The 27,789-nt window shown below is 39.0% G+C and overlaps 1 protein-coding gene across 6 annotated transcripts in view; it reads right to left on the reverse strand.

The window, feature by feature from the left end:
* lrfn5a (leucine rich repeat and fibronectin type III domain containing 5a) overlaps positions 1-27,789 on the reverse strand; it is a 166,788-nt gene that overhangs the window by 71,814 nt on the left and 67,185 nt on the right. The window contains exon 1 of one of the 6 annotated variants that reach the window (XM_042388546.1): positions 20,259-20,315. The exons of the other annotated variants lie outside the window; for them this stretch is intronic. The gene's annotated coding sequence lies outside the window, so the exon portion shown is untranslated. Of the gene's footprint in view, positions 1-20,258; positions 20,316-27,789 lie in introns of those variants that run through there. 6 annotated transcript variants of the gene reach the window in all.

Here is a 27,789-nt window from a genome sequence, read left to right on the forward strand (position 1 = left end):
ATAAAACAAAGAAAATAGCTGCCATTCACTACAACCATTAGCTGCCATGTTTTTACACGGCATTATGGGAGTGGAATACATCATACATGCAGGAGATAAGCAGACATTTTGCATTCAGTATTTGATATATAAATTACACATGCCAACCTACACCACCAAGACACACCAGCACACATGCATACGTACGCTATATGGATGCCAAACATGTGATGTCCTTATGGATTCAAATCTCTAAAGCTGGTTTGGTGTACATTTGCATGTTTGTAAAGCTGCTAAGCATAAGAAACACCATGTTTATGTGAGTGTGTGTGTGTGTACATATTTGCGTAACAGTTGACCGAGTCCATACATAGAGAACCATTGCCAGCCAGCCAGCCAGCAAGTCACTCGTCTGAATTATTGAAACAGGTCAGTAAGCAGGAAAACAGCGTCTGTGTGTGTGTGTGTGTGTTTACAACTGTCTGACTGTGTGTACAGCACTGCACTGCAGCTTCACATCTTAAGCTTTCTGTTCAAGCCAGCACTGCATAGGGGGAATTAATGGCTGTACCCAAGATCATAAATAGATTTGTTCAAAGTCTTGCGAGGTGTGTTTCGATCAGCTGGGTGGTTTCCTGAACATGGAAATCTATCAGACGAGCACAATCAAAGGAGCCTTTAATGAACTGATTACTATTGTGCAAGGTCTTTGCTGTTAAATAGTATTGGTCACAGTTAATATAGTTAGATAACACTGCTCATATTTCATGAAAAACATACTTTACACCAATTAACAGCAATAAAATCATGACTTGGACTGGTTTAAAAAGTGCTAATTAAAAAGCACACTTTTTGAAACATTAAGTATTTCAGTTGACAGATTTTCTTTGTATTTCGCCATTTCTTCAAACGCTCCCTTGAATTTGCAGGAAGAATCAGAACATTTTAATATCTTCTTCCTGTTCTGTTTTTTCCTCCTAACAATAGCAGCAGATACAATAAATAGTGTTGCAGAGTCACCGAGGCTAACCGATGTTCCTAGATGAGATAAATATAAAGAAAGGTAGACGGAGCCTCTGATCTGTGCTGCTGTAATATTTACCAACCAATGGAACAGATGCACAAACAGTGCATCTGTTCAACGGTGCCTGGGAAAAAAAGAAAAAAGGAATAATGTTCTTTTAATACAAGCTGTTCTATTTTGATTTTTGCTTGGATCCACTCAGGTGTTCAATCATCAAATGAGACACAGAACAATTACTGTAGAGCAATGTTTTTTAAGATAAATAATATTTGTTAAGTAGTGCAACAGTACACTAACAAATCAAACAATAATTAAGATATCTGGTGAACTGCACAAATCAGATTTTTTTGAGGTTGTGAAGCATTGAACTAATCCTCAGAGTTTTGAGCCAAATGAGATTTGAGATAGCATATAAAGTAAAAGATCTGCTTTTACTTTCTCTGTTCTGTTCTGATCTACGCTACACACCAGTGACAGTATGCCTAAATAAATCAATAAATCACTAAATCATGACACTCCACATATCTTTCCTAGATACACATGACATAATGCAACTGTCGTGCATACATTAGAGCGAGGGGTTCAGGAAAGTCAGCGCACATCTAACTATTTCATGAAAAACAAATATTTTTCAGCTTTATCTACAGATGAACAGCTGTGTGATTCCTCTGCAGGAAATTCTACATACTTTGGAGAGTGAAACAGTATCACAACCCCATTTCACGATGGTTAGGATATCATTTTTATGGAGCGGAGTTTGCATAATTTGGATGCATCTTTCTTGACTGAAGAAATGTGCAATTGCATCTACTCTCAGCCCGGAGGCCGTCATTTTATTCACACCATAAAGATGCTGATTGTTTTATATGCATTTAAACGCTTTCTAACCGTATTTTATATATTTTTCATTCTCCAATTTACACCTGTTCTCTTTGTCGCTGCCACCCCCATGCCCCCTCAGTGATAATAAAGATTATACTGCCTCAGCTTAGGTATAGATGAGTGTATATAGTGAACTGAAGCGATGAGTAAGTCTAATGAGATCAGCGGTATCTTCCAGTCAAACCCACTCTGTTGTAATAAAGCGCAATATGGATGCTCCCACACATTTACTCATATTAACTCATGCAGTGGCTCTGAAACAGCACAGAGCTGGTAGTGTTCTACAGAGAGCAGTTATGTAACTGAGGTGTGGTCAATCACTGGTGGTTACACAACTTTGTGCGTTTGTGTGTGTGTGTATATGAGAGAAGGCATTCTAAATTTTAGAAAGGAAAAGTGGCTCACTGCTGTGAAGCCTCAACTTTCACCAACTGTGAAAGTTAAGTCAATGCAAATAAACCCCATGCCTCACACACACACACACACACACACACACACACACACACACACACATACACACTCTCGCCAAAAACAATGGCATTACTGTAGAAAGCACATCAAACACTAGCTGTGGCTATGTTCAAATGCAATTCAGTTATGCAGTGACTGGCTAAGTGCTGATTTACATATTGTTAGAGTACAAGTGTGTGCTTTGGATTTTGAAAACAGAAACAAACTGACTCGGACAAGGCGATAGATATTATCTCTGGCTTTGCAGTGTTTTAAAAACTGCATTGGAGACAAACCAAAAAAATTGGCAAGACTTCATTATTTTCTTTAAATGCTTTTCCCACCGAACCACATTGCAATGACTTCTTCATTTCAACACAGTTTTTAATACATAACCAATCAAATTGCTTGTCTGACCTTCAGTTAACTCAGACTCTACAGCCACACTAGCGGCTTAATGAGACCGCGATGCTCAAGAAAACACTTCTATAGATAAACCGCAGTATTGGACAAATTGAAAGTCTAACCTGATGATGATGGTGCTAGATGAAAAGTTAAGGGAGCACCATAGTTCACAGAGACCTTGAATGGTGGCACCAAATTGCACGGTAATCCATACATCAGCTGTCAAGACACTTCACTCAAACCACAAATGTCGACCTGCAAATGTCGCTAGATGAAAAGTCAGTAGGCATCATCCTGTGGGGACCATGAATCACTGTACAACATTTTGTGCCACTCGATAAGGGAAAATGTCTGACACTCATCTCTTACCATAAAATGAGGGGGTAAAAAGGTAAAAGCAGTGACAGAAGGCCGCAATCTGTGTCTCACTCCCCATTATTTACAGCCTTACGTTGCGCTTTTATTTGATATTACATAGCTCATTGCAAAAATGTCAACACCAGATGACAACATAGCATGTGTGTGTGTGTATGTTGTGGGGGTGGGGGGGTCTCTCCAGCTGGACTATCTTTCATCTCTGCATCTGTCATTCTTTTTCACCTCATTCCTCCGTGTCTGTGACTGCTGCCCACCCCTCCTCTCTCTCTCTCCACCTATCCATCTTTCCATCCATCTCTGCCCACCCAACTCCCTTCCCCTTCCCATCATCCCTCTGTACATCTGGCTCTACCCACCCACTGCGCTGCGCCGTCATGGTGGGGACCCCATCTGCCTCAGAGGAGAAGAGCAGAATCAAACCCCTCTTTGTATTTCATGTGTCAAGATTTAAAACCGCAGTTACAAATCTAACTAGCAGTTATGGGCTTTATTTTCACACTCATCCTGAACAAACTCAGCTCTCGTCGACATATTTTACAAGGATGCCACTGTTTCCAAATGCTAAATCACATTTACACTTGAGTTATAGTATTTAATTAGGATGTAAATGCCCAAGTTATTCTGCGAATGCATCCTACTTGTCATTTAGCTGCAGCAAAGAGGGATGGATGAGGGAGATGAGCAAGACAGAAGGAGAATGATACAAATGGAGAGTGCAGGGAGGTAAAAAAAAAAAGAAAAAAACAGACTGGTGAGCGAGTGTGTGTGTGCATGAAAAGAAATACTGTCTCTGCTGTCTGTCTGTCTGTCCAGATGTCAAACTCGCACACAAATCCACATAGTAAAGCAGGGTGAAAGAATTAGATTATGTGAAGTTAGGTGACAGAGAGAGAGAGAAAACAGTAATTACAGAAACAGAGAAAAAGGGGTTTAAAGTCTATCGCTAAGGCTAGCCATAGCTATCCAACCAGCTATCTTTTCCTTGATCTATCGCTCTTTCTTTAGGTGTTGTGTTGTCTATGTCAGAGAGTGCAGCAATGCAAAGCAAGAATACAGAATCCAATAACTACAGTTTAATTGTTGTTTTTTTGTCTGTTTTGTAGTTACTGCAAATTTTACATGCTGTCTTTATGGAATATTTACATATCTATGGTAAAAAACGTTCATATACTGAAACAGACGCCAAAACAGCCAGATTTCAGTCTGGCTACAGTGTTTTGGCTCTACAGGGCAGTGAACATATAAAGTATGTGATCATGTATGCAGAGGCTTATTGCTCCACTCCACTATCAGACAAATAAGCTCTGAACTCCCAGTGCCCCCTTAAGCGTATAATCCTATGTTATATGCAATATGAGAAACACAACGGTGAGTAAGGTTATCCTCTACCTGGAGATTCAGAGCCCTGTGGCCATACATGCTTCTCCTCTTATGAAGGCACTTAACTGCACTAACTGGCGGGCCCTCAACTCCAGCTGAATGACAAAAGGGGCATTCAAGCTACATCGAATCTACTTTCATTAAACCACCTTCCACTAATGGCTTCATCAAAAAAGACAAAAACAGAGGCTGAGAATGTCAAAACTGAAAGAAAACAGAAGCGAGGCAAAGAACGTGGGATCCCAACTCTTTAAAACTTCAGCATCACTCCTACACAGATGCACATTCAGCACCGACACACTAGTAAAGTTGCATTCAGTGCAAGCGGGGCTTCCTCTAAAATCCCATTGGTAGCGACTTAGCTCCACTTAAGCTCTTTTCACACTAACAGAAGCAGCAAATGGCAGCAAAAAAAAAAGACACACTGCAAAAGGCCACCTTTCTGGTTCTAGAGCCTTTCACAGTGTCCCAATGAAAAAAACCTCTGAACATAACAAAATGCTGCTACACATGTCAGTCTAAAACCTGGAATATTGGATTTGAAGTGCTGCTTTCAAAGTTAAAACTGGTTTTGATGTGTCTACTTCAATTGAATTGAGCGCATACATGTTCCTCTGTGTATCGAAGAGGATTTGTGACACAGAGTGCCTGCAAATGTCAATAACAAGCTATTGTGCGAAATCAAGAACGCACCCTTCACGCAGCTTGTTTTTCTCATTTTGACAGATACAGTAGATACTCTCGACCCACAAGGAAGACATTTTGCTTTCTTTTTTTGCCTCATTTGCATGCATGTGTTGCCTCTTCTTTAACAAAAGAGAAATGCTAAAGCAACATTTTAAGCACCTTCTGTCACAAATCACACCTAATGTCACAAAGTATGCCAGCCTCTGTTTCTATATCTCTGCTTGGGCTGTAATCAACACAGAGCACAGACGGACTCATCGGTTTAAGTGAACATGAGTTTACCAGAGTTAAGTTACGCAGGTCCATGGATTGTGATTACCGTGGATCAGAGCAGAGTTCAGCCTTTTATATTTGGTGGCAGCGCGTTATTAACATAACACAGCTGTTGCTAAGGAACTGGTAAATCACTATCAGACAACTTCATTGAATGACGGTATGGAGGTCATTACTGCATATACAGTATACTGCATATTGTATATACCCTCAACATGGCATTCATTACACTGGAAAGGTTCAGTGATGTAGTTTGTATGTGTTATGTGGGTAATTTCAAAGAAATTCAAAGTAAATAATAAATCTCTGATTTCCTGCTAGAGCTCAGATTGATATTTCTTCTATTATTTATTAGCTACTGACTAATTGGCGCTGGAGAAAAAAAGAGAAATCCTGTCATGTTGGAGGTTTCCATCACCAGCAGAATTAATCATATGGATTTTTTATCTTTACGCTAAAGTAACAAAATAACAAATCTCCTGAGTTTAATTCTTCGTGAGACTATATTTTGGTATCTTACATGTGTTCTGAAAATCTGAGATTCCCTTTGCGAACTAATAACACTAAATGACCACAAGAATATGTGGGAGTGTGGTAGATTGTTGATCAATACCGGTGACTCAACAATTTTTTAGCCAAGTGCTGAGATGTCTGGTTTTCAAAACTCATTCTCCAATACACATTCACTGTTTTGGAACAATAACTTTCCACTCAGCAGAATTACAAGACACTCCAAATCCCTGGATCTCTGCTTTAATTAGCTGCCTAGCTTTGAGCCTTTTTCACACCTCACACAAACACCTGTGCAGATTGTTTGCACATGTGTCGATTTCATACTTGCTGTGGATTTCCATATGCGGTAAGAAAGGTGCAAACAATCTCAGATAAACATCCCATTCAGCAACAGAGAGCCAAGGACACACATCTCATCAAGCGTGCAAACAATACCTCAGTTGGAGCTGCTGTCAACTCCAGATTCACCACCTCAGAAAGAGGTGTGGTGTTGACAAAAAGACAAAAAAAAAAGACTGAGATCTGTTAATAAACCTGATATCTCGCCTCATCTTTTATCAACTTCCTCTATCAGTCAGTCTGACATTGCTGATTTTACTGCAATGTGCTTTGTACAACAAAGCAAAGGTGAAGTGTAGTAGAGCAGGTGTAGCACTGCAGTTAATGGTTGTTTTCATTACGCATTCATCTATCGACTTGTTTTTTCCTATTCATCAATTAATCATTCAGTCTATGAAGTTCAGTCTACATAAAGAACTCAATTTAAATTAAGCTTAAATGATATACAACACAGATAATTAATAAATACTTGCATTTGAGAAGCTGGAACCGGCTAGTGTTTTTGCCTGATTAAACAATTATTACAATTGCTGATGACTGATTTTCTCATCGACTTTTCAGTGAATCATCTAATTGTTTCAGCATTAAGTAGGTCTCCCAGTCAAGTGTGTGTGTAGTAAAATGCATTTGGATTAGATGACAGCTCAAGCAATGGCTGTTTTTTTTAATTTTTTTTTTTAATCCCAGCCAGCAGGTGGAAACTGAGGAAAGTTTGCACCAAAGTGGAGAACTGTGTAAAACTGTCAGGTATAGCAGATTCATCATGGAGGAAACGTCCACATTAGGTAATTACAGTCAAAGAATCTCGTCCCAGTAAAACAAAAGCACTTTAAATCTGACTTTAATCTAGCAGGATCATTTCCCTACAGAACAACTTGGCTACACAGCCTCTTTTATATCTCTTTCACCCGGTGACTTATCGCTGGTCTTCAAATTGCTGCAGACTCATTTGAGGCATGGATGAATCAGAGCAGCAATTGCAGCCGGCAATTTTATCCTGGTAGCAACCACAGTCTTTTACCAGGTAGTCTGAGGATTTACCAGCAATTCAGACTCTGAAGAGGTTATCATGACAGGAACATCCCCTTCTTTGAAACAGCAATGCCAGACAGCTGTTTAGTATTTTCTGTCAGTTCACTCACTGAGTCAACAAAGGCTTAATCTCCTGCGTTGGAATAAAGTTTTATTTATTTATTTCATTTGAACTTATTTATTTCATTTTGGGATTTATGCCATTTTGATTTCATGAAACAGGTGGCCCGAGCATGCGTAAGTGTAATCCACTCAGAATAATAGTGTTATTTGTTCCAGACTGTTAAGTCCATTGAGCTGCCTTTCGGTGATATGTAAAGCTGAATGCATTTTCACAGGCCGGGAAAGCAGATGTTTTGTCCACATAAAAAGACGGGGATGAGAACAAGAAAGAAGCTGAATGATGGTGTTAAGTACATATGTAGAGCGGTTTTTCAAGCAGTTTACAGATGTTTGCATACAGAAACCGATAGACGTTTTCTGGTTGACAAAGTTTATCCAAGGAAGAGGAGAGATCTTAATTTGAGAACTTTTTAAAATTTGTCCAAGTGTGGACGTGGATTTGTTCCTTCATTCTTTAAAGATGGGGGCATCGTTACTGAAAAATCTTTTCCAAATGGCAAACTGTCTTTACAAAACACATCCCTGCCAACACTGTACACTGTCTACATCACATCCATTACATGCACTACTTCTGTAAACACTCCTCTGTCATTATTCTAAAGCTGTTGCTAGTTGTATCCTAGGACTATTGCACGGAATAAATGAGGTGCATTTGTCATTGTTATAAACATTAAAACAGCTACAATCAATATTTTTATATTAATAATGGATCATTTGACAACTTATACAATTCATAGCAGAAAATCACCCACCTCTGTATTTCCCCTCAGCTCTGTGGAGATTTACAGCATCTTTCAACTGAAGAGATTTACCTACTTTTGCAACATTTAAGTTTCCAGCCACAGCTATTTTCAGTGAGTAAAAACACACTGTACACTACCTGACCAGCCCAGTTTCCATCAGGAATAAGAGACCAAAACAGAGCTAAAGTTCATCAGGTGGCCAGAGACACGACTTCAAATGAACGCTAATGTTGCTCTGTGTCTACTGAATGTGTCAATAAGCAACTGTTTGATAAGTTCACCATATCTACTGAAGAGGTGATGAAATACATGATAGTATGTTTATGTGTTGTGGCCAAAAAAGCTTTGATGGGTTAAGCTGCTGAATTTTTAGAATGAAGGTAATCTCATTGCATTCATATAGTTCAATATGTTATACCTTCAACCAATGTTATTCACCATGGTTTAACTTCCAATGTGCAATGTGTGGAGCAGTTAGGTTTCACATTTGAGAGGAAAATCATTGGGAGCTTGTCACCATTTTGAGATGAACGACAGACCACGTCCAAGTCTAACTGTAGCATTCCCCAGACGTGCTTTTTGTGCTGTGTTTTACACGCATGCATTGACGCCACTGCAGAAAATTAACCTTCACTTCACACTGCAAGGTGTGTTTTCAGAACATACATCATGTGAATGGGTGACGGTAATGCTGATATATTCACCCAATTGTGTTATTCGCCTTCCAGTGTGTAGAGCAGTTGGCTTTTGCAACTGAACAAGATAACCAAGAAAATTGTGCTTAATCTTGGGTAGAAACCACTGTTCTGTGGTGGGTTTTTGGGGTTTTTGTTGTTGCTTTTTGGGATCACATCTATACAAGTAACCATACCGAACTCTCAATTGAAGGAGCATTTGATCTGAACCAACAGAACAACAATAAAGATTTGAATTTTTAGTTAATATCAGTTTTAGGTGATGTGATATCCCTCATCCCATGCAGCTCCTCAGACAGCGCTGGATTTCACCAAAAATAACTTCTGCAAACCTTGAAAAACGGCAAATAGTTGGAGGGAAGAGGGAGAAGCTGGTCCACCGTAGAGACACAAACGCCTTTGATCTGCAGCCCCATGAAACTGGCCAGCCTACACATAAACACACACACACACACACGGTGCATGTATGTGTGTGCATAATTATGTATCTCTCTACAAAATGTCAGTGGACTTCAAAGGACATCAGACAAGTACAGAGACACACACACTGCATATCCCATTATTTTGAGAAACAGGCCAGAATATATTCTGCAGCAGTGTGTTTTGAGTGTGTGTCTACATGAATGTGTGTGCGTGTGCATGTGTATGTGTGTGTGTGTGTTATCTAGAACAGATGTAGTGTCTGTATTCTTGCCAAGTTTGCATCTTTCACCAAAGAGTAAAAGAAGTTCTCAGATACACAAATGCCTTTTTTGAGGATGGAGAGATGGATGGTCCAACAACACAGAGAGTAGAGGGAGATAAAAAAAAAAAATGGAAACAGAACACACACGCGCACACACACACACACAATGATGTCAATGTACTGTGCAATTTTGTAGAACTTTTTCAAACCAAGTATTTTATCTTCTGTATTAATTTGTGCATTATTCCTTGTTGGTTACCATTCATTGACTTGGCAAAATAGTTCCAAACATAAGTAAAAATTAAAATAATCGAGAAAATAAGCAAAAAAAAAAAAAAAATAGCAAGCACCACACACACAGACAGAAAACAACAACAGCACAATAAAAAACAATATCTTTAAATAATGTGTTTTTGATTGCGGATGTGATTCAACAGCTGAGGACTATATTCCTCACATACTGTCTCATTACTTCCATCTTAACTCAGTTCTGCAATTCAGAAGCAGCCAATCAGATCTGTGGGTTATTGGACATTAGTTAGAAATGTTTTTTCTACACCCAGAGCTTCGGAAAATGCTTAACTATAGGGCCAAAATCCATTCCAAACATTTAAGATGTCTATCAGCACTCACAAGTCTCATTAGCAGTTAAAGTGCTTCTGACTGCTTTTCCACACACATTTGCACCTCGCCTGATAAATCAGGCCCATGCATATTAAAACACTCCCAGGGAAAAATACACCCCAGAATTTGCTCATTTAATCATTAATCATCTCAGTAAAATTGGATCGAGATTTGTGAACATTTGTGTAAGGAGGGGTCAATTTGTTTATGTTTACAAACCGATGCTAGATTTTTTTTTCTAGAGTAGCAAATGGAATTCTGCTTCGAGGTGGAATTTCCTGTTTGTTTCCAGTCCTATATGGTGTGAAATCAGTAGCCCGTTCAGCCTGAGTGGATGGCTTCCGAATAAATTAATATCCATACGTTACTCATATGTGTAGTTATATGCTCAGTGCAAGCCTATGGGGGTAAACACAAACAGTATGGCTATAGTTAGTTAGTTCTGAGTCATTGCATCTCCGTAAAACAGTTTGAGTTGCATTCAAAGTTTTGTTTATTTCATGCACCACAGTAGTAGTGTGCTATAAAAAACAATTACCCAATACAAAGCTTATGCATCAGATTTTTTTTTTTTTTGTCTAGAGTCTCTTAAGGTTCACTGGGTCCTGTGCATATTTTCCAGTGCTGCTGGCCCCAGTGGATCTAAATCCACTGAACTGGCAGCATTGGTGCTCTGCCCTGCCCCGCGCCACGAACTGCATATAGTACGTCTATTTATACATTATGTATACAGACACACACACAGTTGAACACACAAGCACAGACACTGATAGACCAATACACACATGCTTATATACAGTATGTACAGCTTAGAATTCCAGCTCACGTATATAATTCATGTATATCATGTGTGGCCAAAATTGCACAAATGCTGAAGTTACAGACCGGTGCCGCTGCATAATATAAAAGCTTTAATATGCTCAGTGTTAAAAACAACATCTGTGTCTCTTTCGAACATTAAAAACAACATCTGTGTCTCTCGTGAACATTACACCATCCATTCAGCTGAATTGCACGGGAGCTACTACCAATATTGTCTTGTCTCTTAGGTAAATGGATAATACTCCAGCACTAAGCTGCTTTAAAAGCTGATTGTGTCCATAACTAACAGTTGATACCATTCGTCTGATCTGATATGCCTTCATCTAGCCCATGACCCACCTTTAAGCCCTCCACTCTGCCCCTCAGTATGACACATTCTCTTAGAGATTACTCTATAATCCTTGTACTAATATTGCATAATAATGCAAGCCTACTCTACCTATATGTGTATTACATAAGATCAACACCCACCATCTGGTTGCCATGACACTATGAATAATATCCAATTTTTTCAGTCACGCTAATGCATGCAATACAACACAACAATCTAGCGTACTTGTTTATATGTACACAACTTACTTATTGAACTGCAATTGTCTATCTGAATTGTGGGCCCTGTTTCAAAATATACATGGAGCCTAAATAAATGTATGTATGTGTTGCAGTAGCATTACGTGACACACCCAAAAAGCATTTCTCCTATACATTAGAAGACAAGTGGCACATTACAAACCCCCTGAAAAGACTGAAATGATTCTTTGTACAATCAGAATTTGATCCATTTGGTCCAATAACACTCAGAAACTTTAGAGGGGTCATATGATTGAATAATTTTATTCCATTCATGTGCACAGGAAGCCAACAGGAAGTCAAACAGCAACTTTTGTGATCAAATCTTTGCAGTGTTAATCTCTTATGTGCTAAAAAAAAAAAACAGTGACACAAGTAGAAAAGAATCATAAAGTCAGCAAACTGACTCAGTAATGTAACCACTGCAACATCCATCTAAAGGCTGCTAACATTAGCTTATGTTAGCTATAACCTATGGTCATACCAAACCAATTAAGGTTTGTAGCCACAAAAAGCCCAGAGTGTACTGAACTCAGTGAGGGTGAATTGATCACTTATGATTTAAACTTTTCATTTGTGAGAGGAAGATTGTGTTATTTCTTGTTTCAGCCAGGGGAAGACAACCCAACTACACTGTTTATGGTGAATGTTTAGAATGTATTTTGGAGATGAATATTGGGTTTTACATGATTTTGAATGCTGTTAATTTAGGAGTGCTCTTTTCCACACAGTTTGCTAAAAAATACCTGCTAGCGAGACTAAAATAATTTCTAGCTCTGGAGCCTAGCTTTGAGTTGAAAATAGTATAACTCACCAAAAAACATCTATTTTTTTTATCTTACTGCAGTTCACCCAAGAACCAGGTAATAAACCAGTGTACACTATACACAATAAAACAAAATCCAGGGCCCCATAGAACAGCAGAATGTCTCGTTCTGTATTAGTTTAGGCAGTGCTGGGATTTCTGACAGTGTCTTTTCTGTCTTTCTCTTGTAAGACTTTATTCCGACCAAGCTGGTTGTATTATATTGGGTTAGGCAAGGCTGGGCTGCCTGCCAGACAGTGATGTAATTACATTGTTAACAGTCATTGTGTCAGGCACTGTGAGCTATACACAGGTCATAGCCTTTACCTCTCTCACTTTCGGAGATGACATTACACTTGCTCTACTTTGCTCTCTCTCTCTCGCTCTCTCAGTCTCGCTCTGTCATTGGACACTGAAGGCTTGCGAGGGTGACAGTGACTGTGCTTCTGTTTAAAAGCCATTTGACTTGTAACTTTTACTGCTGTCCTCACTATCTGTGTATCTCTTTGTCTCACTGACATTAAAATTGCCTCCATCTTTCGTCACTGCCGTCAGTTTGTTTTCCACCTCTCTACAAAGCAACATTTCAATAACTTTTCTCTTCATTTTTTTTCTGAAACAAAACAAAAAAAACTCCAACTGTAACTGCAGCCAATAAGCCAATTAAGTAGAGACATGACTGGCCCACCAATGTACTGTAAAAGCAGTCTGTCTTATTTAACTTATAGCGAAAACACAAAAACAGAAATAAACCTTTGGGCACAGGCCTATAAACAAAGAAAAATAAGGCACAGTAACAGAACCAGGAAACAAGCAGTTCAGAGAGTCACACACTGTACTAGGTCAAAAAAGGAAAAAAAGAATGAATGATGAGCAGATATTTTTGGAGCAAGTGGGATGATGTGTTTCAAGTCAGTATCATGTGTACAGGAACGTGCATTTTGGAAGAAATCCAACAGAAGGGAATACAGTGAAACAAAGAAACAAGAAAGAGAAGAAAATTTCATTGTAAAATCTGAAGACATATTGTAAGAACTGGTGTGAATCTGGCTAAATCTATAGTGTCTAGAATTCCTGGATATACATGTATCTTAAAATGTCTAGAATTTTTTCATCCATTGTCTTGATTGATGGTTGAGCTGGAGCCTATCCAAGAATACTGCATACCAGGCAAAAGGTCAGGAAACATCCTGGAGAATTTGCCAGTTAAAGGACCAGTGTGTAAGATTTAGGGGGATCCACTGGCAGAAATATTAGCAGAAATAGAATATAATATTCATAAGTATGTTTTAATTAGTGTATAATCAATTGTATATAAGAATTGTTGTGTTTTCCCTAGAATGAGCCCTTTATATCTACATAGGGAGCAGGTTTCTTCCAAGGAGCCCACCATGTTGCACCGCCATGTTTCTACAGTAGCCAAGAATGGACAAACGAAACACTGGCTCTAGAGAGTGCCTTTCTCTTTTTCAACAAGTTTTGCGGCCATCATAGGTTCTCCTACACGCTTGGAGGGGGAGGGTGAAGGGAAGGGTATTCAGCAGGTTGTAATCTGCAACCTCACTGCTAGATGCCACTAAATCCTTCACACTGGTCCTTTAAGCCTAACTATAACCCTTGGAGAACACAACAATGACATACTATCCACTTAAAGTTGTAAATCCTTAGAAAACAGTAGCTTATCTACTCATTGGGCAGACACTGAGTAACATTAGCATTTATTTGGAATCATGTTTCTGTCCACCGAACAAATGTTAGTCCATTATTCACTCTGCTTTCTGCTCTATTTTGGTCTCCACCAACTCCTGAGTAAAATACTGGTTCTTTAGTTGCTAAATGCTCCACCATGTTCACCAGCTAGTCACTAACTTTGTACATCTATGGTTTAGTGCTAGGTAGGTAACTTACAGTGGATTTTTAAAGCTTTTCGGCTGTAAACAGCTGCATGCTGTGGCTGAAAAGATGCAAATGAGAGTGGCGAGACTGAACCAAAATGGTAAAGTAAAACCAAAACCATGAGCTAAAAATGCTTTTAAAAATGTTTCTACTAGCAGCTTTAACACATATTTAAAGCTCCAAATGTCCTTGAAAACTACTCAATGTTGTCCATAAGATGAGACCTAAATTCATTTTTATATCGTAGGTCTAAAAATTGCAACAGTTTTTGTGTGTGCTCTGCCTGGCCTGAAAACCTGGCAAAGAAATAGATATTTTTCAGAGCAGATATTTTGACTTGCCATTGGAAAAGCACAGGTGTTACTAATCACATTAACGATAGCTTTGTTTAAGTGTTCCAGTAAGCCATGACAGTATGACAGTGAGAAAGCATGTACAATACCATGACCGTGAAACCGGAGCAGCTAAAGTGGAATTCAGCTATCAATCATTTATTTTTACACCTGCGCTTTTCCTACTGTGACATGTCAAAATCTCTTATGCAAAAAAGACATGTAAGTCATTGTTAGTGGCCCTTATGATGTTGGAAAGTGTTAGCATATGTAGAGACAGGGTTGATACAAGGTGCTCATTGAGAGGCTAGTGATTCAGAGCTGATTAGTGAAACATGCATTGAAATTTGTCCTTTTCTGATGTGTGACTGCATTTTTAGCCTGACACTCAAGCACTCCTCTGGAAAACCTTGCATTCAGAGTTGAAACATTTAAAATACCAATGGTATTCTCAACAAGGTTATCTCGGAGTAACATTCAAAGGCTTAAGCCACTGCGACATCCTTCAGAGCAGCATTTTTTTTGTTTTTTGTTTTTTTTCTTTTTGATCATTAGGATTTTGAAATCCTATTTTGGTCATTTGTTATCATTGCCTCCTCCACTTTACTGTGATTTGTCAAAGTAGCTTCAATGGAAGCTGCCTGCCTGTTGTTAAGCAGCAAAAATCATACACAAGTGAGAGAATGCTTTCTTTTTAAAATAGGTCAACATGTCCCTGTTTCTCTCTCTACAGCACTTAAGGGTTCTTCACTGAAAACTCATCATCCTTCTCTTCTTCTCTGCATGCTTTTAAGTATTCAACTTGAGTCTGTTTAGCAAGATATAACAGTTGTGCTCACTTGCTCTTCTGACCTTTCTGCACCTTTCTCCTCTCACCATGCATTCACACAAACCTATTTAGTTGAGAGTTCTCTACAACTTTTATTTGAAACTACATGAATAAATAAAAATAATACTTATAAATGGCTTTTACTCTTAGGCTTTTCTTTATCTTTTAATACCCAGTGAGGATTTTTTGCCCACAGGATATACAGTAAGCACACGCTCACCTACCCACACACACACACACACACACAACATCAACTCCCTTGCTCTGCCAAAACAAAGTCACCTTCTGATGTACTCAGAGGCAAAAACATCTGGACCGTAACCTTGAATTACATTGTGATGTGTGTGTGTGCGTTTATGTTTGTATATGTGTCTGTGTGTGTAGGTGATTAATCAGAGCAGTATCTTTACCAATGTCAGCCCACAGATGATATATGAGAACTACAAAGGCAAAAACCTGCACACACACGAATAAAAGCACACATACACCAGTCACAAACACACACACACACACTTACACATATACTGTACACAACTACACACACTGTGCTTGCACCTGCAGTAAATGTTATTGGAATAATAACTGAAGTGAACAACTTACAATTGAGAGTACAGTTCATGCACGTTATGCTGTACAACTAATTACTATTTTGTGCAGGCTCTTACACTCTGCACAAACAAATACACACACACACACACACATACACACATTTCCAGTCGCTTTGTACCTTCAACCCAGTGGGTCCAATACAAACTCATAGTTTAGGCTAATTTTGAACTATATTGAGTAAAAATATTTGCAGCATAATTACATATGATTTAATAATCATTTGACAATTACTTCAGCAATTATGGAGTGCACACATGCATGAACACAAAAATGAGCACGTACCACCACACACACAAGCATACAGCATGCAGTGATTTTGTTCATGTCTCAGAAATATTCTTTTTCTCAGAACAACACAACAAAGACTCTACAATACCCTTGTCGCTCTGCAGATTCTTAACTAACCACTGTCTTTCTGTCAAAATGGCACATGAAACAGTGTCTCTGTGCTTTAGCCCTGGAGGGCAGCTCCATGTTGAATAACTGGGTGCGCACACACACATACCAGGTTCCTCAGTCTTGCCCCTTTTTTCTTACAAAGGCAAAAAGACAATCGCTCATTGCTGACAAGCATTCTCCCACATGGAAAAACATTTATGCACACACCCACACAATCCTGATTTTACACATACACACACATTCAGAAAAGCCCACAGCTAGAATTCACCAGAGTTGTGATCTGTTCTGTAATGGGGCGACTTTCCTGACTTCAGTGGTGATCTGATCATCCTTCAGGCTAGCGCTATTCCTCACCCCTTTTGGTTAATGTACGCTCGTAATCGCATGCAATTTTCTTGTTCACAATTTAGCCAACATAAACGTAGCAACTGTCTCTGTCTAAACCATAAATTCAGTCCATCCAGAGAGCTGTAAGTCTGCACACTAGCACCCTAGATGGATGGCAGAGTTTTTCCTGCATAGAGGAAAAAGAGGTCTTAGCCAGCATCAAAGGAAAATCCCCAGAACCAAAATGATAAGAATTGAAAATAAAAATAGCCATTCAAATCCTCTCCTTAAGTGTTTAACCTCTTAAACTCTCCAAGGACAATGGTGTCCTTGGCTGACATTACTGTCTTTCAGAGGCTGTAGAATGTTGATTCTGGTATCATATGAAACTAGATGACCTAAGGAATCAATTGGTACCAACCATGTCATGATAGCTTGATGGGAAGGGGGCTAAATAGCGCTCCAAGGTTAGGCTAAATTTTGGCAAGGGAAAAACTGGCATGGCCATTTTCAAAGGGGTCCCTTAACCTCTCGCCTCAAGGAATCTAAATGAAAATGGGTTCTATGGGTACCCATGAGTCTTCCCTTTACAGACATGCCCACTTAATGCTAATCCCAAGCAGTTTTGGGCAAAGACCATGCATTTTTTGCATGCAGTATAAATGTCTTCTTTTCACCTATTCTAAAAATGGTGTATTTGAATATTTCTGCATACTGGGGTCCCTAAACAGTCTTGGAATTGCAAAAATTGGATCTGACTGGAAAGCTGAGACTCTTGTGGATTCAATGAGCCCAATCTTATTCATGTCTGATGATGTTAGTCCCCATAGTAGCCATTTCATTGTAGTGAGACCATTTTTTGAAACTTGACTTCACTGTATAAAATTACCTATTGTGACCTCTAGGATAATCACAGCCTCCTGAAACTTTACAACCACAAACTAGAGAAACAAGGCATTCAGAGGATGTATGGTTTTGAAGAACATGAGCTACTTTGCCCTATAATATGTCCTTACAATGGAGAAAACTGGCCATTTAAGGTAGAAATTAATTGATTGATTTGATTGATTTTGGTACAGTACTGCTCACTAGTTTGTTCAGTCACACCCCCTTTAGATTGTTCTATCATCTTTGGGTCAGGTAAGTCAAACTGCAACCTTGATCATACTACAATTTGTGAGGTGGGCCTCATTTAAAGGGGAGTTTTTTCTTGCTGCTGCCGCCAAGTGCTTGCTCATGGGGAAATGTTGGGTCTCTGTAAAATAAAGAGTCTAGACCTGCTCTATGTGAAAAGTGCCCTGAGATCATTTCTGTTGTGTGATTTGGTGCTAAATAAATAAAATTGAATTGAATTGAAATTTAATTTACATTTTTGCAATTAAAACAGCTGTATGGATTAAATTTTATTAGGGATGCATTTCAAATGTATGTAGACTGTATTTTCTGAGTTGGTTTTACATGTAGGCCTGTCCAAAGCTCTAACATGCTAAAAATATGCTAGATGGATAGTAGCTAGCCAGCTAGATACATACTTAGCCATCTATATACTAAATATTTGGTACAAACTGGAAACAACATTGTTGTGCAGTAAAATCTTTAAGGAACTTTTCCCAAAATGCCTTTACAACCCTTTGGCTTGGATTAACTTGCACTTGTAAAGAGAGAGACAGCAAGGGAGGAGATAAGAGAGATAAAAGAACGTCTACATTAACCATTAGCAATTAAAGAGATGCCTAGTAGAACCTAAACCTCTGCCTAGGCATGTTAAAATGTTTTAAAAATGTATCCTATCATGAAACTGTTATGAAATTTGGAATACATACATGACAAAGGCAAGAGGGCTAGTGCACTTCTATAGTGCTTTATGTCTGGGCCTTACCACCCCAAGTAACTGGACATGCATGACATATGATAGAGCTGCGCTGTTTTTCAAGGATGTTTGCCAATTCTATGACTTTTTAAAACAATTTTTTAAAATGTAAATCTAATATAGAGGAGTTGTTAGGTGTTATATTCTGAATCACTTTATAAAATGTTAATCTTAATTGAGGGTATAGTCTTTTTACCAAATACGCATTGTTCTTCTCTGCTGATGGGGGCCCATTGAATGTATCAGGTGCCCTTTATATTTTTGTGCCCCTGCCCCTCAGACAGCCTGAGTCCACCACTGATATCAGTCTCATCAAAACATGTTTCATGAGGACTCTAACTCTCTTCCATGTCTCTCAAGTCCTATTTTATTGTGTCGTATGTGTATGATGTAAATTAACTATATACTGTATGCTTTTATGTGACTGTGTTAACCAGTCCATGCTTCTATTTTGGGCAGTTCTCTCTTGTAAGAGATATTGTATGTCAAGAGACTTCCAGTTGAATAAAGATTAAATATATTTAAAAGTATATATAACAGAATCCTTTGCCCAAGCACTGCAAAGAGTCTGGGTATCTGTATGCAGAACATTGTGTCAATAGGTCAGTTGTAAGGAGGAATAAGACTGTTTACAAGAGAGTATTTTCTGTAATGCAGCACAATGTTGCAACCAACCAAAAACATATTTATAGTAAATCCAACATCAGGTTGAAGAACTCTGTTTCCTAACCTCCTTGTTACTGAGGGTACCATCAAAGCCTTATGTGGATTATGGAAAACCACCAGAGGAAGCTCTTAGCAAGAAGTTCAGAGGAATCATCTGGCAGCTGTATGTGACATGAAATGAAGTTTAATTTGCTGAAAGACCATTTTTATCTGAAGAAAGGGTTCTGTCACCATGTTCCCAAATGCAGTCCAGATACTCAAACCAGAAACCTTTTTGATCTGATCATAAACATGTTTTCCAACTGCAAATCCTCTTCTATTCCCCACAGTGTGAGAGAAATGCTGGATGAATGTTTGTGCTGGTTTTCTTTTCCTTTTTTGGGGGATGTGTATTTTCACAGTTTCAAGGAAGACCGCTTTTGCTAAAAAGTGCTAAAAGCTTCTAATGCAATGGTGACAGGTTGTTCAGCGCGTTTCTGTGTGTGTGTGTGTGCTCTGCTTCCCTGCAACATACTGTCACGCTGCTGCCCACCAAGCATGTCACATGTCACAACCACTTTCCTCTTGACTCATCATGCACAGATCAAGTCGCACAGTCGCGTTCTCTCTCTCACACACACAATGATGTTATGACACAGACACTCACACAAAGCTCAAAATCAGGACCGCCAAACACAGTTTCCAAGTTTCCAAAAAGATTTTACACAAAGTCTTGCACAGACAGTTTGCAATCAGTGAGGAATCTGCTGCATACTGATTGATTGCTGCAAGGTCACACGGAGAGATGAAGAGAGGTAGAGACAAACAGAGAGAAAGAGAGAGGGAAGTGTTTTGTTCCCATTTCACCCAGTGTGTCATTACTAGGTGATTACGGTGGTAATGACCCTGTAACTCTAACACCTGTCAACTTTACATACACACCGTGTTACAGCTCTCCTTTCTCTCCATTTATCTCATCCTTATCTGTGGGGAGTGATGACCTAAATCAGCAGAATTGAAAATAAGGGACTGGGGCCACCCAAGGGTCCATGAAGAGGGTCCAGAGAGTCTCTAGCAAAATGAAGAAGAGATTGCTTTCACTACTGCTTAATTTACAAGACATTATACCTATTAGAGAATTCCAAGAGATTGATTTTTAAGAGAGAGATGGGTCTATTTAGGGAATGAAAACACTTAAAAATTCTCAAAAGTGTTAAATGGTAGAAAAAATGTATTGTTAAGAAGCCCTGAAGAAAGATGTTTTGACAAATTGATGTGATGCTACTCAATTGGTAGATCATTAGTGTAGAAGTCTGGTTGTACTGGGAAGCCCCCAGTATGGCTGACAGTAAAAGCCTGCTCGGTGAATGTGTGTAACTGTGAATGAATGTGAGGCACGACTTTGCTGGAAAAGAACACAGTGCTCAGCAAACACCTTTCTTGGACAAATGACAGAAAAACTGGCAGCTAATGTTGCAGTCCACAGAGAAGTGAAGGCTGGGAAAGACATGGTATAATTCAGCTGGTATCTTGTGTGAAATCCGCCTTCTACTGATCACTGAGGTATGATCAGGTTGTGGATGCGTATATTGGGTCAACAATGGAATAAATGCAAAATGGCTACAGAGAAAGAATAGCTTTATTTCCTCTCATATGTGTGCTATGACATGTTTGCACTCCTTTATAATTGGACATTAAATTTGGTAATGGTATACACGAGAAAAACAAATTACAAAATGTACTGTTGCATATCATCGCCTCCAAGACATACACAGTATTTGTAAAACACTATTTGTTGTTATTACTACAAATCAATGATGGTGAGAAATGAGGGGAGAGTGAAGAAGCATGGAGGTAGGTGACAGATTTAGGTTAATTATTGGGTTATTATTATTATTTATTAGGAATGATGAGTATGAATTGAAACCTTGTTATAAATGCAGCCAATGTTAATATATTTCAGTTAGTCTAATCATATAGTGGCTACATTCTTTAAACATTTACACATTACCTGTGTATGGCAACTAAGATAAAACTTTATTGATCCCTAGATGGGAAATTCACAACTATTGCATGATTAAAGGGGCATTTCACCGATTTTAAGCATAAAGATCAGTTTGTGCGTCATGGGGAGTACAATCCAGCTGATAAAATCAGCTGTAGGCTGTAATATCCTCTGTAGCTCTTGAGGTGATTTCTGAAAAAAATAACCTTGCTAACATTACCAGGGTTATCTCACTTGGGCTCAGAGGCAACAAATCTTTAAGGGATAGTCTGCATTCCAAAGTAGGGGTGTAGAGTTTGAAATATATGGTTGTTTACCAGACAGGGAGGTCTAATGAAAGACACTATCAAGTTGAATGATGGGAATTGTAGGTTTCAGTGTTTTTTAAGCTTTAGTCTGCCGAGGGAATACAAGTTAATGTTGACTGACCATTCTTTTTTAAATCTTTCCTTTCACATGTGCCCAAACGTTGTTTGAGTACAATTCTTAATCACTGCAGTACCTCTTTAAGGTTTAGGAAAGATCATCATCATGGCAAATAAATTAAATTTAAGGTATGATTAGGGTTAGGGAACTAAATCACTTGGATAAGGGTAGAAGAAATCATGGTTACAGTTACTAAAAAGTGAATAATTGCAGGTATGTAGCAGGAGGCGAATGCCAGTCTCCTGCATGAAAGTCAGATCCACTACCCAGACGTCCACATCCAAACTTTTCACCTAATTGCATACTTTTGTAGGTCACAACAGACTGAGGCAAATTTGTGATTTGTGATATTGGGCTATACAAATAAAAATTGACTGACTGACTGACACCACTTGCTGCATTAAACATTGGCAATGGACATAAATCATGAGGTACAAAATTGTCCAACATGGACATACTTCATTAGGATGCTGCTCTTTTCCACTTCTCCAGTTGTGCTCTCCTCCATTTCCATCTATACACTACAGAAAGAGACATTCTGACCTTAATTCTTTGAGTGTGTAAGTCTACCAGGATTCAGGGAAGCAAAAGCATATAACATTTATTAAACAGAAAAGAAAATGAACACTGCCATAAAGTATTTGCAATGGTTCAATACATGTTGATAAACATTTATACAATCTACACACATTTTTAGAGCTCCACAGGAAAATTTCCTATGGTTATAGTCACTAAAAGCCTCAGTAAATTAAGCCTCCATCTCATCATTGAGGAGACTAATGGTTGGGCTTATATAGCTTTGCGTTCTGTGTCTGGGTGTGTAGTGTGTGTGTGTTTGTGATTTGTTTGTTGGCTTTGCATATGTGCTTTCCACTGTGCGTTGATTTCCTCTGTCTCATGTTGAAACATCTCAATTATGCCTCCTCATTGTATGTTTTCCCCTGTGTTTTTGTGTGTGTGTTATGTGGGATCCATTATGCCCCTAGTTTGTCAGGGAGCACAGAGGCATGGCTCACTGCCAAGACTGAGACCTATCCAATGCATTTGAGAGAGAGTGTGTGTGTGTTTGTGTGTGTGTGTGTGTGCATGCACCCAGTGGGAAATTTATTCAGACTTAACTATGGGAATAGCAGGAGGCAATTTGTTGTTTTCTATCAGATTTTCCCCAAAATCATAATGAAATTAACAGGCAGGGGCATATTTAATAATTCATTCTAACAAGGAGGAAACAAATTTCCTTGTGCTTGCAATGCTTCATGTGTTGTGTGCTTATGTAAGTATATGTGTGTTGGAAGTATGAATGGCTAGGCTACTTCAGTCAGGCCTCAGGCATTCATTGGCATCACCCACTCATTTCAAATCAATTTAGTTCAATGGGCTTTACTGTCATGACATTTGACATGTGTTGCCAAAGCATGATTATAATTATGAAAGACAATGTTTCGGAATGAAATTAACAAAAATTATATATATATATATATATATATATATATATATATATGTGTGTGTGTGTGTGTGTGTGTGTGTGTGTGTGTGTAACAATGCAAGACAAACAAACCCAATGCAAGTGTTAATCTACTGATAATAAAAGAGATGTTAGTAGGGATAAAGATATCTATCATTCTATAGGTAACAAAAGAAAATCTACTAATAATAAAATAAAATAAAGAGATGTCAATAGTAGGGTTAATACAAGACAGCCATTAGTCTATAAATAACAACATAAATACAAAAAAAAGAAAAACAAAAGGAGATGGTGGCAGTGAGTGGAATATGGTAAGTATAAGTATCTGTATAAATGTCTCTCTGTCTATATGTCTATGTCCTGCTGGTTGTCTCTTTTATTTTGGCAAGAAGTAACATATTTAGCAGCCGACACTGAACATTCTTTCTTTTCCTCCAGAGTGAGGGGTAATTTCTCCCATTCCGTCAGACTTCGGAATTTGGGGCAATTGTTTTCAAATTTTGGAAAGAACACCTCCCTAATATTTTTGTAGTTTTGAAATTCTGTTAGAAAGTGTAATTCTATCTCTACAGCTCCTTCATCACAATGACAGCACAGCCTGTCCTCTCTGGACAGCAAGATCCGCCTGTGTCTGCCCTTCTCTATTGCCAGACTATAGTCACTCAGTCTGTACATTGTCAATGTCTTTCTCAGGTTCTTATCATTTACTGTAGTTAGGTAGTCTGCCACAGTACATTGTCTGTTTAGGGCCAAATGTGTTTCTAGTCTGTGTTATGAGTGTGTAATATCATTCCAATAAGTGATATATTTTTCTTTAGTTATAATTGGGTTAGATCTAATCTTCTGAGTGAACCTGCTCTGGGGCTGGCAGGGGTTTGTGGTGTCAGAAGTGAAAGGTCAGCCAGCCTAAGGACCAGTTGGCTGAGGGGACTCCTTTCAACTCTGTTCAACTCTTGGCAGGCGAGGGCTTCATAATGGTAACAGGCAGGGTTGGCTCCAGAATTTGATAGATCTTTTTTGAATACTTAGAAGTAAAGGATATTGGCCTAATTCAGCCCTGCATGCAGAGTTTGAGGTTTTTCTTTGTACCTGGAGGATACTTTTTTGTAGAACTCTGCATGCAAGGTTTCAATTGGATTTTTGTCCCATTTTGCCCAATCATTTTGTAGTAAAGGGCCAAGAGTCTATAAGACACTGCATTTCTTCACTGGCCATTGCTTCCTAGTACTGTTCCAGGCTGTTTTGTGTCCATCTGTATTGCTTCTTTATTTTATACAGCTTACAGGACTGAGAACATATGTTACCTGCGTCTGCTCTTTTCAGATACGAAGTGATCTGAGAATGATCTGATAGAGGTGTTTGTTCTCTCACCATGCAGGCTCTCAAAGAGGTTTGGTCTAAATCTGTTAAAGCATAATCAGCAGTCTGCTGCCAAGGTTTGAACAATACATATAACATCCAAAGGAGTCCCCCCCCCCCCGCAGCCTTCCATTGACAATGTGTATGTTTCTGTCATAATTATTACTGTTGGGAAGGATAGGGAAGTTATGGTTAGTTCCAGTGATGTAACTGTTATCTTCAGTACCAGTAAAGTCTAGCTCCTCACCAGTTCTGGCATTTAAATCTCCAGTGATCAGCACAGATCCCTGGGCCTGGAAATGACTGATCTCTTCTCCCTATGGTGGAGGAAATCTCATCATTGAAATATGGAGATTCTATTGGGGGAATATAATTTGCACATAAAAGAATAGTTTTATCAGTGGAAATTATGTCTTTTTTCATTTTTAACCAGATGTGATGTTTCCCCTTTTTGGCTGGACAGGCCACCGTCCAGCACTATAACCATGGTCGTATGTGTGTGAGTGAGTGAGTAAGTGATGAAGTAACACCATTGGTCAGTTGGCTGAGTGCTGGAGTACTTGGAGTTTCCCCATTGACCGTTGCTCTTTCAAAATGAATCGGTGTGAGATGATGGAAGCAGAGGAAAGCAAGCAGTGCGACGCAGAGTGACTGTGTTTCCTGCTCCAAGCTCTGATGCTCTCAGCTGTGGTGTTAAATGCAGTGAAGTTGGCTAAACTCCTGTTTGAACAGACGCATACCAACTGGCAGGAGAGATGCTCCTTGGTGCGTTTGGATTTTATAACCGAACTAAAGTCAAGGTTTCTACTTTTTAAACCAAATAAATAAGAATAACTCTCTCTTTTCCGGTATTTCTGATGCTCTCTCACTCCCATCTGAGTAAAAGATCTTTTCTAAAAAGCACGACTCTGTGTGTCTTCCTGTCTGTCTCTCTACTGACGTAATTATAACCCAAACGAACAGGCTTTCTGGCAAAGTTAACCAACTACCATATTCCCATCAGCAAACAGACATACACAGACACACTCACACACAGTAGGGGTATTTCGAGAATTGGCTGTGAAGCTGCTCCCAGCTTGCCCACTGTGAACTGAATTGAGCTGTACAAACAGCATTTAAACGGTCAGGCTAATGTATGTGTGTGTCTGTGTGTGTGTGTGTGTGTGCGTGTGTGCGTGTTTTGGAATTGAGACAAATATGATGTTATAGTGTTGAGTGTTGAAGATTCAAGTGTGAAGGAGATGAGAGAGAGAGCAAAAGAAAGAGATAGGGCTGAGGGTTGAGAGAGATGATAAAGAGAGAGAGGACATTAGTAAAAGACCAGTGTGTAAAATTTAGGGGACTCTATTGGCAGAAATGGATTATAATATTCATAAATATCTTTTCATTAGTGCATAATCACCTGAAAATCCTAAACACTGGTCCTTTAAGGCAGAGAAATAGAGAAAATGATTGGAAAGAAAGAAAAGCAGGGATAAGAAACATGGGTTTGGCAAAGACAAATGCAGCAATCAAACAGCTTCTTAGAAGGGGCCAATTAAAAAAAAAAAAAAAGTTCTTGTAATTACTAAGATCAAGCAGCAGAACAAAACTTGCGTTGTCATGCCAGGCTGGCAAAGAAGCAGTAATGATACTAATGCTATCCTTTAAAAAATCAGAGCAAAACATCAAATAATTGTTTGATTTCAACTCATTTAGAATAAATGCAGTCAACCACAAAGTACCAAAGAAAAAACAGGATGACACGAGGAGTAGAGGGTTTTTTTTTTTGTTGTAGTTGTTGTTGTTTTTAAATGTTTGAAAGCCATTTAGGTGTTTTCCTGCTTTTATCCTTTCTCTAACTGTGAACTAATTTATGCACTTCTCAAATTAAAGGAAGATTTTGCAAAATACACTTTGCAAAGAGTAAGATGAGAAGATAGATATGAAAGTCATGTCTGTGAAAAGTTTAACTAGATCCAGGGGGTGATTAGCTTAGCTTAGCACAAAGACTTGAAGCTGATAAAGCTAGCGTTACTATGTTCTAAGTTCAAAAATCCACCTACAGTAATAGCACCTCCAAAGCTCACAAATTAACATGTTGTATCCTGATTGTTTTAACAGACTCCAACCAACTGTTTCTCTCTGATTCCAGGCTGAACTAAGCTAATCACATCTAACCTGGTTCCAGACTGCTAGTCACTGCCCACATCTTGGATTTGCTCAGTGATTCATATAGGTATGGTTTTGTGCTCATTATGGCTTTTGGAGAGGTATCTTCCTACATAGCTAGCTGCCTAGCAGAAAAATAGTGACAATCGAAGATGAGATTGACACAACTCTACAAGTTGTTGTAAGTCTTCATACAGGAATGATAACTCTTAAATCAACATATTTCTTTGACTAATGTGAAAAACATTGAACGAAATGGCAATTCATTCTAATTATCAGGCTAAATCCTCTCCTGTGCACAGACATGAGAGTCGTATCAATCTCCTCATTTAACTCTCGGTAAGTTAAGCTTATTTCCCAAAACATTCAACTTTAATATCCTTTAAGTGAAAATGGTTTTTCTTCTTTGATGGTAAATGTACTTTTAACAAAAGTTTTACATATTTTTGTGCCCCCTCTCCTCTCCTCCCTGCCTGTCCACTTTTCGCCTCATCCCCTCTTCTCCTCGCTTTTTTCTGTCCACCTCTCTCCCCTCCTCCCTGTCTCTATTTGTCCTCTCCCTGCTCCTCCAGAGTGATGTGATGCACACCATTACAGTTTCTAATTCTACCTCTGTCGTGCAGCTCCTCCACCTCTCCATCCATCCTCCACATTCCTTATGACTATCCCACCACTTCCTCTCCTCTGTCACGACATCCCCCTTTTTGCATCCTTTCACACTTTTCCGATATGACTTTCTTATGTTACCTGTTTCCTCTCCTCTTAACATTCGCACCTCCCTCCATTTCTCCCTTGTGACTTTCCGAGCGTCTTTCTCTCTCTGTCACACTTTCTATTCTCTCGATTCCCCTTGTTGTTCTCTCTCTTTTTGTCTGTCCATTCCTCCTCTCAATTACCTTGTCTGGACAGCATCTGGCAACCTGGTCCAGTGTGTGTGTGTGTGTGTGTTTAGGTGACCAGGTGTGTAGGCTGTGTTGCGCTGGGTTCTTGTCATTCTGAATGGAACAGCTGCTAACAGATAACAAGTAGCTGGCTTCCCCGCAGGTTTGGAGACAAATTAGAAATGC

Source organism: Thunnus maccoyii, chromosome 16, assembly GCF_910596095.1.
Source record: "Thunnus maccoyii chromosome 16, fThuMac1.1, whole genome shotgun sequence".
In the NCBI taxonomy this organism is placed as follows: domain Eukaryota; kingdom Metazoa; phylum Chordata; class Actinopteri; order Scombriformes; family Scombridae; genus Thunnus; species Thunnus maccoyii.